The sequence below is a fragment of the Pavona decussata genome, unplaced genomic scaffold (assembly GCF_977016875.1).
Source record: "Pavona decussata unplaced genomic scaffold, jaPavDecu1.1 SCAFFOLD_156, whole genome shotgun sequence".
Classification (NCBI taxonomy): Eukaryota; Metazoa; Cnidaria; class Anthozoa; order Scleractinia; family Agariciidae; genus Pavona; species Pavona decussata.
The window spans coordinates 3853213-3868959 of record NW_028145568.1 but is presented as its reverse complement, the minus strand read 5'-3'; the positions used below and the strand labels follow the sequence as shown (position 1 = coordinate 3868959).

The window sequence follows — 15747 nt, the reverse complement described above, 5'->3', positions numbered from 1 at the left end:
AGGGAAAGTGAGCTTCCCTTTGAGAATGCCACCCGAGGGGAAAAAGGTGTGATTGAAAGAGATAATTTGTCCCTACATTTATGGAAAAGATACTTAACGTATTTCTAAAATTTAAACTCCTTTGAACATGTCCATTAACAAAAACGAAAAGCTTAACCTTTGTGGGGGTGGGGGTGGGGTTAGAATGTATAAAATAAAACAGACGTTGTAATGGTGTTCATTTAACTTTAATAGTACCCAAAACTCATACAAAATGGTGGATCGGGTAGATCCTGTTGCTGAGATGTCGGTCGAGGCTGGTTGTGACCTGGACCGCCTGAAGGAAAATAGTGGGTCGTCGTCGGAGACCGCTTCCAACATTGTGTAGACTTGTGGCCGGGGGTTCCATACCTATAGCAGGTCACTCGTGGGTTGGAAGGCAAAAACCTCTGGTTACCTTTAGCTTGTGTGCGAAAGTATGGGGCAGGGCGTTTAAATGACTTATCAACTTTGGAGATGGTGTCGAAGATCCTAGTAAACTCCTTATCTGCCAGAAGGGCCAGGAAGTAAGCTTTAAATTGCTCTCTCGGCACATGGATTTTCTCCCTGAGGGTGATTGCAATGATGTCATAGCTCGCCGCTTTGGTATCGTCAGTAGTCTTCGCCACAGAGACGAGCTCTTCTGCAAGGCGCAAAGCTTCATATTTGTCGAAGTCTTCTAATCTACGACTACCAAAGTGGGTTATGCGGTTTATTAATGCTTGTACGGAGGTCCCCTGAGCATTCTCTAAAAACCTAATCCTCTCTTGTAGGGCCTAAATGTGGAAATGAAATAGATAGAGTCAAATGATGGATTTGAAGTGTTCGTTACTAAACATCTCCGTCATAGGTTAAAAGAAACATTGGCAATCTATTGTCAATTGCCATCTTTTTCTTACCGCTCTGAGGCGATACAAAATATTTCTAAATGGTCACATTGTGTCAGTTCACAAACCCGGTAAAGCAGCAGCACATCTTTTGTTCCAACATTGTCGGTAAATCAAAGATCACAATAAACACAAAACAAAAGGAAAATAAAACAATTCAAGTAGAACAATGTGGTTCAAGAAGCACGCAAGAATGGCAAATTAAGACAATTCAAAAATAAAGAATGAAAATAAGACAAGGATCACACAAAAATAATAACTAGCTCTCTGCTGGAGTATGTTTCGAAGTAAACAAAAATTTAAAAACCTCTAGGAGCAAGACAAGAATTCGAATACTCGCTTCCCAAAAGAAACGTGTAAAGCTATACTTTATATGATAGAAAAAAGAACATAACATGATTGGAAAACAAATTTAAAAGTGCCCGCAATGCGAGTAAGCTACACAAAATCAAAAGGCTAACGCGTATTATGATTCAACTGAAAATCAACCTCAAGTTGCCCGCAAAGCTACACAGCTATACGTTTAAAGCAGGGAATAATATAGCTAGAAACAAACCTCTATGCGCCCACAGAGGTTAAGCTACACGCTCTCAACGGGGCATAACATCAACTATAGAAAATCAACTTCACGTTGCCCGCAAAGCTAGAAAGCTGTACGTTTAGAAGCAGGGCATAACACAACTAAAAAACAATTTTCAAACCGCCCGCAAAGTAACTAAGCGACACGTTATGAGCGGGGCATAACATCAAATAGAAAGTCAACCGCACGTTGCCCGCAAAGCTGAAAAGCTACACGTTTTGAAGCATTGCACAACATGAATTGGAAACAAACTTAAAACCGCCCTCAAAGCAACTAAGCTTCACGTTATCAGCAGGGCATAAAACAACTGGAAAGTCAACTTAAAATTGCCCGCAAAGCTATAAAGCTATACGTTTTGGAGCGGGGCATAACAAGAACGGAAAACAAACTTAAAGCCGCAATGCGAATACGAAATGCAAGAACACGTGTGCGATACTAGAGTAAGAAGAAACATTGAACAAACGTCCAAAGTGACCTCTTCTCCTGCGGCGTTCTGAGGGTTTGGATTTGCAGGTTCCTGTTGGTTTTGTGGAGGCGGAGGCTGCGGTGGCTGGACAACAGCGGCCGCTTGTCAGCGGCTCGAAGGTTTTCGTCTACCGGGACTTGTACATCTTGGTCAGCCATTTTGAACTAACCTCTTCGCTAGATCGACAGAATGGCATTGTTCATTTTGTCTCATCTCCTTTTATATGTGAGAGGTGAGACCGCTGAGAATAGGAAAATCTCTAAATGACATGCTTGTCAGGGCAAAAATATCAAGAGGTTACACTTCAAAAATCCTTCCATTGTTAGAAGTCGTGCAGGCCTGTCACCCCTCGCTATTTTCTACTTAAAACGTGATCGACGGGCAAAGTGCTAGAAAGGGACCTCTTTTCAAGTACAGTTCACTGTTCAAATATTTTTGGCTTGGTGTACACCACTATAGTTTTACTTGGACGCCAAAACAACTCTTCCCTTAAGAAAATATCATTGTTTTTTTTTTCCATTGCCTCGTTCTTTGTGGTCAATTTAACTTTAAATATGCGACTAGTTTTTTAATATCGAAGACAAAGCCACAAAACCACGAATTTTTTTGTTCCTTTTAATGCATCAAATTTATTCGCTTTAGCATTTTAGCATTTCTTTACCAGATTTAGTAATTTTTGTTTGAATTCCACAGTTTTCGTTTTTAGTATTAGCGATTTCATTTTTAACATTTTAGCATTTCTTTACCACTGAGATTTAGTGATTTTTGTTTGAATTCCACAGTTTTCTGAGGTTTGAGAGAATCTTAGAAAACAAAACAGGTACTCTCCATATTATGGTTACCACAGTGGCTTTTTACGACAAGCAACTGAATTTTTATGGCATGTTCTTCCGTTGGCGTCATTGCTCGATTGAACACCTTTCTGAGACACGCACAAACCTTTAATGATCACTCAAATGTTCTTGTTTATCTTAGATGGCGCATAATTCGGGCGTGTCTTTAGAAACGTAAAAATGGCAATAGGCGAATAAAAATATCCGAGAGCAAGATAGGCACAACAGCACGAATAATAGCGATGCTTGAAATCTAATTCTAATCAAAGAAAAATTTCAGTTTCAGAGGATTTTTTTAATATTGAAAAGTGGTCAAGTAATCAAAGATACGATGAGCATAAAGAGGTCTCTAAAGATTACAAATTAGTTCCTGTTAAGTTGGTATTATTTGTCTGTGACGAATTACACGTGTGCATTACACGTAGTTCAGTCAGACAAATAGGGAATGAAAATATCTCACGGATCTGCTGTCGACAGCTTTCATTAGAACCACATTTATCAAACGTATTTTATGGAGCATCATTTTCAATCATCTTTTCGTTTGTCTGGCCTCTGCTGTAAGGAATTGAGAAACGATGAAGCTATACCTATAGAATATTGTGAACCAGAATAGTCATATTATTATCATTCGGTTATTTATTATTAATAGCAATATAATAATAATAATAATAATAATAATAATAATAATAATAATAATAATAATAATAATAATAATAATAATAATAATAAAAAGAAGAAGAAGAAGAAGATACCGTTCAATCTAATATATGTGGGACATTTATTGAATTTAATGAAGCAATTTCAGGAAAATCAGACAACATGGGAATGAGCTGTGACAAAGATAACAAAACGATTTGAGAAGGGACTTCGGTTCACGCATTCGGTGATCTTGCAAAATGGACTTGGTACGAGACTACGACACTTTAATGTCTCTAGACGATTACAAAAGCCCACATCTCTTCATGTTAAGGCTGGTCTCGGATATCTAACAGGCTTCATCATTATGCACTCGTTCCGCATAAAATTATTGTTTACAGACTGAAGGATTCAAATACTTTCTGGGAATCTTTTTCATCATGCATGTTGAAATCTATATTATATGCCATAACGTTCTTTGCACTTTGAGAAGAGAGCAAGTGATTTTGCAAGAATAGTTCCCATCATAACATCAGTGGTTATCTACATTTATCTCAAGAAAATTCAGATAATTATGTGCCAAAACGTGCGGTTATACACAACGGCAAAATTTCTATCCCTTATCAAACTGAGCTATTTTTCTTCTTCAGCCATTTTGTCGAAAATTATTTCAATGACCTTTACTAAAATAAACAAAAAGTGATTTACCGCCTATTAAGGACCATCTTTCCAAAATACATGTTTAAATATATATATATTTTTTGTTGTTTTTCTAAAACTGCTTTAATCTAAACCAATATTTGCACTGCACGAGGCACGTGCATACAGCTTTTGTGCCCTAAGGGACACGTGTTCGGTTGAATTATAGGATGTGATGTCACAGAAAAGATCGCATTATTTTACTAATGGCCAGCGAAAACCACCATGTGGGTGTTTTTAAGTTTTCGAAAACGAGTAAAACAAACCACGGACGATAAAGCAATCGCCTTATTTAACAACAACACATGTCGTTTATTTTATTAAAACGATGATCTGAAGTTTCACAAAAGGTATCTTCCAGAAACAAAACTGACGTTTTGACAAGAAAAATGGACGCCTTTGACAAGTGGAGCATGATCTTCGTGGCCATTGAAGTTGTGGTTTGCCTTTTTGGAGTCTTCTTTAACGCCTTAGTAATCTTTACAATCTGGATGAACAGATTTCGCCTCTCTGCACCAAGCTACCTAATTCTCAGTATTGCTGTGGGTGATTTCCTTTCGTGTTCGGTAGCTGTTCCCTTTTCCATCGTTAGGCACTTCCAGAAGGTATGGCCGTTTGGAATGGCTGGTTGTCAAGCTCACGCATTCATGATATTTCTACTTGCTCTCGTTTCCTTGTCGCACTTGGCTGAAATTTCAGCGGGAAAATGTTTGACAATCACCAGGTCTCTTTCCAAACAGTCCTATTTGAACAACAAAACAGTCATGTTCCTTATCTTGGCGTCGTGGATTTTATCGTTTATCTTCAGTGCTATTCCTTTGGTAATATGGTCACGAATTTATGGCTTGGAAGGTATCCGTGAAACATGCTCAGATGAGCACGACTCATTTCTTCCCGATGACAAAGCATATTTCGGCATTGTATTTTTCACTTGCTATATCCTAGCATTGTCGGTAATCATGTTTTCATCAGTATTACAAGATACACCAAGTTTCCAAGCATATTGTCTATAAGACCTGCCAGTTGGGTGGCGTTCCTGCAGTAACGATGACTCAAGCCCTTCTGAAGAAGCATCGCAAATCTGCCATGTACTTTCTGACTGTTATAACCGCTTTTATGCTGTCCTGGTCTCCTTATGCTATAGTATCATTCCTAATAGTCCTTCGAGTGCAGTTACAGTCGAACCAGGTCAAGCGTACCCCCCTAGACTCTATTAATGGATCGATTATTTGAAAATTGAACCCATTAGTCGTTTCAAAGAATGCATTCATTTATTCATTGTTAACGCGGATCAATGATCAAATTAAAATTCGCAGAACATAGATCCGTGCCAACAGTAAAAGCAATAGCCTGTAAAATTCAAACTACAGTACATTTGAAACAACTCGTTCGTTCAAACTGTTCCTGCATGTTGTTGACACATTCATATAATTCGTTATGCAAATTTGGTCATGGCAAGAGCACAAAGTCAAGCGCTTGCAAATGAGTCGGGCTGAAAAATTCCAAATTATTTATCTTTCATGTATAGCATTACCTACCTTGTAGCATGAAAAAGTTTGGTATATATTATTATTTCACCAGACTGTCCATTATACGTCTACGAATAGCGCAACACATGTGCTGCCATTGTCGAAGGTCAAATGAAATGAACATCTTTCACTGTGAGTTCGCATACTTTTCGCTCAATTAATTTGCATATACCTCAAAAAGAGAACCGTTTGTTATAATAAAACGCTTCCAGTCCTTTTTCATTTTTGTTTTTGAATAACTAACGGGAAAAACGCAAGTGTACAAACGTAAAATGTTCATTTAGTGATCATTAGTGAGTTAAAATTTACGCGACAGGACCCACCGTGCCCGGTTTAAAATGGCGAATTTTCTTTCTGACAGTACGCGTTGACTGCTGTAAATCACGATAAATCTGTTTTTTGGAAAATCCACTGTTATATAAATCAAGAATTGCCGCTCTGAATATATTGAGAGGGGTTTTTCCCGCGGGCTTTCTGGTTTTCTGGTTTCATGCATTATTTGCACCCTAGTTCGAATAATCCAATCGGAAATCTAATTTTGATTTCAATACTTGAAACGACTAACGGGTTCAATTTTCAAATAATAGAATCATTAATAGAATCTAGGGGGGTACGCTTGACCTGGTTCGACTGTAAATCCAATTGCTACGAGCGCATGCAGTGTGTTTGCCAAAACGTCGTTTTTCCTCAACCCAATTTTGTACGCCATTATTTCTCGCAAGTTTCGAAAGCGTATGCTCATCGCCGTTCCTGTAACAAGGCGAAATAGAAGAGTCAGGCCAGCATTTTTATCGAGTGTGGGACCACTGGTCCTCTGATAGTCACCTTAGTTGTTTAAGGACGGTGCCTACTATTGTTACTGCGCATACGTTCTGCGCGTCGCGAGATACTCAGGTTTCCTATGGGTGGTGCCTACTAATACAGCAATATTTTTGCGCGGTTTAAAACTATACGGAAAAAGCGGAACTTACCAAATGCCTTTGGTATCTCAAAAGAAAATTGGGGGTAACCATGCATTTTTCAGAGAAAATTAAGCTTCAATTTAGGAAAAAATCCCATACATTGCTTTATATTTTGGCGCTTTTTAGAGATATTGTTGCTTTATTATCTCTGAAAAATGCGTGGTTACCCCCAATTTTCTTTTTGGATTCCAATAGGCCTTGCTAAGATCTGCTTTTCCCGCATAGTCATAAACCGCACAAAAATACTTCGGCATTAGTAGGCACCGTCCTTAAGGCATTGACTACAAAGTACAGATATGAGTACCAACATTGTTACGTAACAATTGCAGACATCTCTTTATTGTCATGAAAGGTGATATAATATTTATTTAACCATGGTAATAAATTAAGAAAAGGCTGCTTTTCAAGTAGCCGTGTCCTAAATATAACCAATAGATAGAAAATAACATAAAAATATAATTATAACTTAATTTAAATCGTCTCGTGTAATATAACATATAATCAGTTCAATGAAATCATAAGTAATGCAAATGGCGCCTTTTACCAAGTTTACACTTTCACAACTCTTAAAGCCAGATGTGTGATCTAATTCCGTCGTAAGTAGTAATTGTTTTCTTTTTGGTTGTTATATTTGTAATAATAAGCTCATGTATGCTTTGAGGTTGTTTTGAAGTATCAGAGAGATTAAGAATTACTCTTACGGCAAGCAGCAAACGGCAGCCGGAAATGTCCACATGGCACACGTTTATCCTAGATTTCCCGCTCGCTATTTTCAGTTTCTCAATAAAACTGAGTAGTTTTGAGTAAGCATCAAAGGCCAGGCTTATTTTGCTCTATTTTCATTTATGTACACATTTTTTCAAGAAAACATAAACGCGAATCTCACGTTTGTCGTTTGCCGTAAACACGATTCTAAATCTCTGTATCAATGTCAGTTATCACGCGATGCACGTGGCAGGCTGGTGCGTGGGTGTGTGGGGTTTTCAATGCTCTGTGCTCTTGCTGTTATCCGGCCATTTACACAACATTTAAAGCGAGTGCACACGTTTCGGTGCCTCTTCCTCCTCCTCCATTTCCATTTCCTTTATCGTAGGCAAGGTCAACTTCTGGTGTGCGTTTTTGTACCCTCACTATTACTGGGCTTGATAAATTTTTCGGAGTCGAAGATTTCTTGTAATGATTAGAACCAGAATCTGGTTATTCATTAAACTAGCTTATGCCCTTTGCCAATTTTACGCCATGTTATTGGTGTGGTTTGTGTGTGATTATGAAAAAGTAACACCCAGTAAGAAACGCGTGTCAGCCAGTGAAAGGATGAAACCAATTAAACCAAGCTCCAACAGTTTTAACCTTATGAAAGTTAATATATATGAAAATTCATATATTTGAACTGCGGAAGAAAGAGTGAATAAGTGAGTGATCATCGCAGTTATATACGCAATTTAAGCAGGCAACTGCTAAAGTTGCGTATATAACTATGATGATCATTCACATATTCAGTTTTAACCTTATTAATCCAAGACCGGCTATAGTTGAAGTCCTGTTTAAAAAAAGACCCTTTACAGTTGATGTATTTGAAAAACCGTCGATAGAGAATGGCTCAGTACCGTGTCAATAAAACTTCCTAGTTGTTGAAGTAACTGGCAATCGGAAAAAAAATCCAAAATAGTTCATCTTTATCGTAGTGCGTTTATTCACCCTTCCACGTTTGAATCGAAGTGATGTACTTCAGGTCTTGTGATGACCATCAACTTTTTGGTACTTTGCAAAGGCGCTGTTTCTTTCTCTAAATACTCTGAAACATAATGATTAAACTAACCCGCCGCGAATCGTAACAATAACCTGCGGGTACGGTTAGTATAATTGTCTGAGATTTTTTCTGAGATTTGAAAGAGATTAAAAAGCCATATTCAATTCTGACTTAAAGTCTTTAGGGTGTCTTTCTGATTGTAAAAGACTGAGGGTAGTACAGTGCTACGCAGAACTTTTTTGAAAATTGAAGTAAAGCTATAAATTATGCCAAAAACAGTATCATTTTTTACTGTTAAACGATAGTTTTGCAGACTGAGGTACCATCAGTTTATGTTTGGCTGAATCACAACCCTAGCCTATTGACAGCACAGTACATCGTTCGGGAAGTTGCATCTTATCGTAAGAGTGTATCCTGGTCAAAGCCATGTTACAGCACAATAGATCTATTCGGTGAGTAACACCTAGTCTTTAAAGCAAGAAGAGACTTGTTGGTCAGAATGTTCAATTTTAAGTTTATCAAACACCAACGTTGTCGTGGCAGCATTAATACTGAGATACGAATTGGATTGTAAAAGTGACACATCGACTCGATTTTACAATCCTTAAAATCAGAATTGGGTACTAATAAACTGAATCCGTTCTATTTCCACAAACTAGGGAAATTAAATTAATGGCTTTTTCATATTTTAGAGATATCAGGAAGACGTTCGCGACAGCAATTTTATAAGTTAAGAAAGAAAAATTACAAATCGCGCTAACGCGATTAGGAAGAAGTAGGAAGTATAACAGGAGTTTAAAATAAACCATGATATTAATGCGGTTTCCTCGTAATGGCTATAAAAGACAAACTTTATCGATTGCCTGATTTATTGATTAATTGGTTTATTGAATTCTTTTTTTGATCTTTCGATAAAAACCACCTTGCCGATGGCGATGATGTCCTACTTACACTGAAGTAATAAAGCAAACCTACATGTATGCTTTCTTATCTATGACGTGTAAACATTTCTATCTCTCCTCGAAGACACGTTGCAATACTGTTATCGCAGAAATTTTAGAAGTAGGGTGCGTGGGGAGGAAGAAAATAATGTCAAGGAAACATTGCAGAAGACAGCAATTATAATACGTAACCTGTATGTGGGAGATCCAAATCCACTTTGTAGGTGTTGATGATTCCACGCAACAATGCTATAACTTCGTTAATATGCCTTCCTACTGCACTTAGACCTCTTCGGAAAGCACATGGTTGTATTTAAGGATTGATCTTGTGAAAATAGCAACCTACATTGTACTGATCAGTTAGTTGAGGGATGTCTCTCAAAGCGCTCTAATTTGCATGGCTAGCAGAATGTTGTGTAATTCAGCCTGCTTTACTTACCTTAGAGGGAACAAACCGCTGGGCAAAAGAACATTAAAAACTCGGAGCAAAGGACTATAACAGTGTACCCCGCCATCTCAGGGAACACTCCTCCTTAGCAGTTTTTATAAAGCATGTTTTCTTACCTCCGAGACGCTGATGAAAGCAATCATAGTCGTAGTTTATAGTTTTTAAATTCTATTTTTTTTTAAATTTTAAATACCGGCTTGATCCTTTCCGATTTTATCGCCTTACAACGATGTATGTCTACCTGGAATTTGATATAGGGGCAAAAGGTTGCATATTGTTTCCCTCTCCTCTTCCTTCTGTCTAGATCCTTTCCTCTCTCTTTTACTTCACATTCAGAACCTTCTCGGGGCCATAAAACGCGTGATTCCGCCTGTCTCACTTAACGAAGAGCCTAGAAGTTTTGATTGGCGACCTTTTCAAAAATTAGTTTCGCAGAAGTTTGACCGGAATGGTGCCAAACATTGTAAAACGGCTAAGTCTGGCAATAAGTGGAATGGTCTTGTTACCGGTTCCTGGGCCTTTTCATAGCATTTTGGCCAACTTTTATTCGGATTTTTGAAAACGAGTTCGCTGACGTCATGTTCTTTGAAAGTGCGTTGCGGATAGTCTTGGAGCACTCAAGTTCTGTTCGGCTATCTTTTTCAGGTAACCAGAGACAGACACAGACACAGACCGTCAGACGAAACAGGAGGAAAAGTGAATATCTTCTGGATTCGAAAAATTATATTTAGTATCTGTCAAATGGGAAAAAGAAAAGGGGAAAGGGAGAGTACGGAGTACGTTCAGAAATTTGCTTTGTGGACCACAAAATGTACTGATGACGTCACATGACATGGCAATAACGTCATAAGTTTTGATTACGGTAACTCTTGAATAGTGCAGGGACCACTTGTACAAACAGCAGCAAAGTGTAGCCGGATCATTGTATAGATCAGAACGTAAAATTAAATGCAAGGCTGATCGGACAGCTAAAATAATTTTTTTGGGGCGGCAAAAAGCTAAGTAAAAATTGCAAATAAACGGTTACAATATTTAAAGACGATACAAATGAAAAGTTGAGATGTGATTGGTTGATAAACAAAGAAAGCTGAAACGTGTACAGTAGACAGATTAAGTTTCATCGGGTCTCTTCATTCCATAGGGTTCAAGAGTCTTGCCCTTGGAAATTAGAAATGCTTTCCTAGCTTTCCGAATGCCGTCTGTTGGAGTTAATGAGTTTTAGGGGAATGAGTTCTATTTAAGGGCTTTTTCGATTGCGCGTCTGTGTTCGCCAAATCTGTCGCTTAGATGTCGTTTAGTCTCTCCTATGTATTGTACCTTGCATTTGGAGCACTGTATCATGTATATGAGATTTGAAGATGAGCACGTGATGTGATGTCGTATGGATCTGTGTTTGTTTGTAGAGAAAAAGGTGTAAAATGTGGTTCCCTCCGTAATAAAGGGACACGTTTTGCACCTATTTCTGTTACAACGGAAAGCTCCCGGTGTCTTGGGGGTGGTCTGCGGTGTTTGGCCTTGACTAGTATGTCACGTAGGTTGTTGTATCGGCGAAACGATATGAGAGGAGGAGAAGGAAATGCTGCTTTGCATCGCTGTGAAGAACGAAGAATGTTTAAATTGTTGAAAATGATTGGACGTATGTAAGGAAGGGCTGGATTAAATGCCCTTAAAAGCGCTTAAACAACGTCACATTGATCAACCTACCGCCGTTTCAGATCACTTCACTCTTCCTGGCCATTCAATCAAGAGCAAGACTCTTGAACCCTATGGAATGAACAGACGCGATGAAACTTAATCTGTCTACGGTACACGTTTCAGCTTTCTTTATATATCAACCAATCACATCTCAACTTAACCGTTTATTTTCAATTTTATTTCCAATTTTTACTTAGCTTTTTGCAGCCCCTGAAGAAAGTTAGTATTGTCTATATTGGGCAATAAAATTATTTTAGCTGTCCGATCAGCCTTGCATTTAATTTTAAGTTCTGATTAGCCGTCATCTTGGTTCCGCCCTCGTGAATTTCACGATTTCCCTAAGACCTCACAAACTGCCAAACATTAGCCAATACATTGAAACAAAACCAAGACCATATTTGGGCAGTGTTACAAAATGTTGAATGATAAAAGTCTGATAACCGTTGTATTAACTTTTCCTGCAGTTTACTCTCGCAAACAGTCGCTGACCCCTACTCAGCTAATAATTAATTAAATTATTCTCTATATATTACCTCTAGAAGATTGTAAAGATCAACCATGTACACCGAAAAAAGCATAATAAAGATTATTATCATTATTATTATTATTATTATTATTATTATTATTATTATTATTATTGTTATTGTTATTATTATTTTTCATTTTAGTGTATGATTGGAAGCACTGTGACTGGGCATTTATTTAGAATATTCTTATTATGAGGGTATATATATTTTTATTACATCAGTGGAAATTGTTCTTTTATCTTCTGAACCAAACCCATATGAATTAGCTTTTATATATAAGATGTTGATATTTGACAATTTTATGACAGCATACTGTAAAATCACTCAGGTTTTAATAGAATCAAACTTTATCTACTAGATTTTATTCTTGTAAATTATTATTATTATTATTATTATTATTATTATTATTATTATTATTGTTATTATTATTATTATTATTATTATTATTATTATTATTATTATTCTTTTTGGAGAGATAATTTTCTGTTTCAATTATCCAAAGGGTTTGATATGATAATGACATGAAGTCATCGAAACGTCGTTCCCTCTTTATATCACTCATTTTTATTCTAAATTATACAAAGATTGTAAAAAATGAACAAAAAAATCAATGAAGGAAGTGAAAAAAATTCCCATTCTTCTGCCCACGCGAAATCTGTATCCAGGTACTTGCGGCTCCAGGGTTTGCGAATACGATCATTTAAAGGCTATGTTTAATTTAACGGATGTTATCCGGTTGAATGGATTTGTTCCATAGATCCAATCGTATACAATTTCACACAGAAAGTTGTATTATTGGTATTCATGTGCAATATTGTTAGACTAACAGACACTCAGGGACCATATGGAGTAAAGAAAACCGATTTTTCGAAACTAGGATGGTCTTTCAGATATCATACCTCTGTAATGAAGTCGGTGCCCAGCCGACATTTTGGCATTTCCGGTGGCTCATTACCTAGCTACTGCAAAAGTGTTTTAAAAAAGTACATTAAGAAGGTTTTCGCGAACGGCCTTAATGGCCTTGAGGCGGAGTTAACCTGGCGCCTCACGTCTGAACACAGGGTTAACTTACTTAATATACCATCACATTTCTTCCACTGCGCATATGCCTCCTGTAAGGAGCACTCGCATTTCCTTTTTTCGAGTATACGTGTGCCACTCACCGAATAATACATCATTCACAGGGTTAACTTGCATTCAAAACTGTCTGAAAAGAAACCAGGTATATATTATGGTAAAGCACCACGTCTAATAGTCTTTCTCAAGTAACTTAATTAAGGCCTGGTTATTTATCCTTAAAAGACCCCCAGCAGAGATTTTAAGATGCTGTATTCACTGCTGATAAACGAACTTACACGATCAAAGGAATTCATTCTATTTAACAATTAGATTATGAGCTCGAGATTTCTATCGCGTGATAGTTGATGAGGGCGCAGCCCGAATCAGCTATCACGCATGGAAATCGAGAGCGAATAATCTAATTGTTTTAGTATAAATCTACTAGTCGGTAAAAACTAAACAAGTAAATTATTAATTTCCTCATCGCAGACACTTCGAAAACGCAACGAAGCGGCCGCCATTTTGTTGAAAACCGCTACTCACTATCTATCACAGAATAGATAGCGAGTAGCGTAGCCAATCAGAGAACGGCATTCGTGATAGAGAACACTAGTAGATTTATACTAAAAACTGTTAGACTTCGCTTCGACTTCGCTGTTAGACGTCACATAACTTGTTTTTGTAAACGGGTAACATTTATACCTGAACATTTTGAAAAACTTTAGTACAAATGTGCCAGTGTAATTCCGCCTTTTAAGGTGGTAGTCCTGATAGACGTTGTAAGACATTTTGACATTTATCATGTCACGTGACATATTGTCCTTAATACGCCTTGTTCGAGTTGCTTTGAACCTCATTATGAATGCGATGCCAAGTATAGAGTTTTATTTTGAAAATTAGTTTTTATTTATAAGCAAAAAAAACGTATTTTCATATGAAAAGCACTCAGCCTCGCTTTAATTCATCAGAATCCATTATCTGCGCTTATGTCAATGTCTGCACAGTTTTAAAGTGCGCAAGAATATCACTATATTAGCAGGCACTTAGGTATGGGGAATCGCTCTGGCTTGGGACAAGCCAAAAACCCCGAATTCCTCGCTGGGTGGTAGGGCGAGTCGCTAGATCAAATCCAAACGGCGGCCTAGAGTAGAGTGCAAGAGGTGGCCCAACGTGGTCCATTATATTCATAATTTACATATCCCCAGGGCATATTATTAATATACGCAAATGACTTTGCATAGAGGTTCGGCACAGCAACTCGAAAAGTGCCGATTGACGGTTACTGTTAACATGTGGACATCATTGAAAGGCGGGCTGATAAAGCCCTTGATAGAAGTCATTTCATAAACAATAAAAAACATTGATGTAATATAGCTTTCCGTACTCCATTTTGAGTAAAGATTATAACCGTTATAAGTCGCTTTCACATCACGTGGCTAAATTTTCCAGGATTAACCCTTTAAGTGGGAAATTTCTTGGACTATTTTCTGGATGCAGATGACCAAAAGGAGTTTATTTGTCCTATATGAAGCTCTACCTAGAAATATTTGCTTCTCCTAAATAATGAGGAATCTAGTTTTTTATGACGTCCCCAATTTCAACCCTTGTTGTTGGAGGGAGCACATACAAGCTCAAATCGGTAAGTGTTCGGTTTTTAAGTGTGTTTTCGACCCCTTTTCCACCGCAGAAGCTCACAGGCTGGCATCATTGACTTGAATAGTGGGTAGAGCAAACCTCTGAACAAAACTAGGAGTGAGATATAATTAATTTTACAGCGACTGGGATGCCAAAAGTGTTCGTATTGAATCATGGTGGTTCAGGAGTGAAGTTGTCTCTCTGGTCGTTCTGTGGGTAGATTCTTGAACCTACCAAGGCAATTTAGGCGATATTTGAGTTGCAAAGAACACGTTGAATGTGCTATTTTGCCAGTAGGACTGGGTGGCTCTACACTTCTATTCACCTGTGTGATATGTACTAATAAGGTTTGCTGTCATTAGGGAATTTTGTTTTCGAAAGGAGATTTTGAATGAAAGAATTCAAGTCAAAGATGTGTGTTTTTTATCTTTTTTGCCCTAGGACACATAAAACGGGCATTTTTGGTTTTGCTTGACAATAAATGTTGGTATGACGAAACGGCAAACGGGGGTCATCCTCAGTTTATTGGCTTCTAAAGCTTCAAACACTTACTGGTTGACACTATAAACAGACCATAACAACCAGGTTTCTGGATTTGAGAACGTGGCCAACCTGTAAATCGTACGAATTCGTATGCTTTAGAGTAAAAGGGTTAATAAGGATATAGATTAAGAACGTTTTCTAAGTTTCACAGTAGAAGGCTGGTAAAGCCTTAACACACTTTAGTTGATTTGCCCCTTTGCTTGTTCTTCTCGGTTTGAAGAAATGATTTGTGCCATGATGGACCCTATTTAGCACCGTTTTCCCTTCTCTTTGTTATTTTTTTTGTTTTGTTTTTGTTTGTTATTTTTCCTTTTCAACCTGGACGAGGGCGAGGATGCACCATGGGAAACACCAAACCACGTGAATAATGGAATATTATACCGAATAGACCATTTCCAAGTTGCTGTGAAACTCATTGTGAAAGCGAGGCTAAGTGCAAAGTTTGTATTATGAAAATTAGTGCCATTCATATGCAAACAAAATTAATTTTTGTATGAAAAGATTTGTACTTAGCCTCGTTTTCATAATGAGATTTAAAA

General features: G+C 37.6%; 1 pseudogene; it reads left to right on the top strand.

Annotated features, from left to right (window-relative positions):
• The first annotated feature begins 4475 nt into the window (after window positions 1–4475).
• LOC146465391 (melanopsin-A-like) lies at window positions 4476–6466 on the top strand (annotated as a pseudogene).
• The last annotated feature ends 9281 nt before the right edge of the window (window positions 6467–15747 follow it).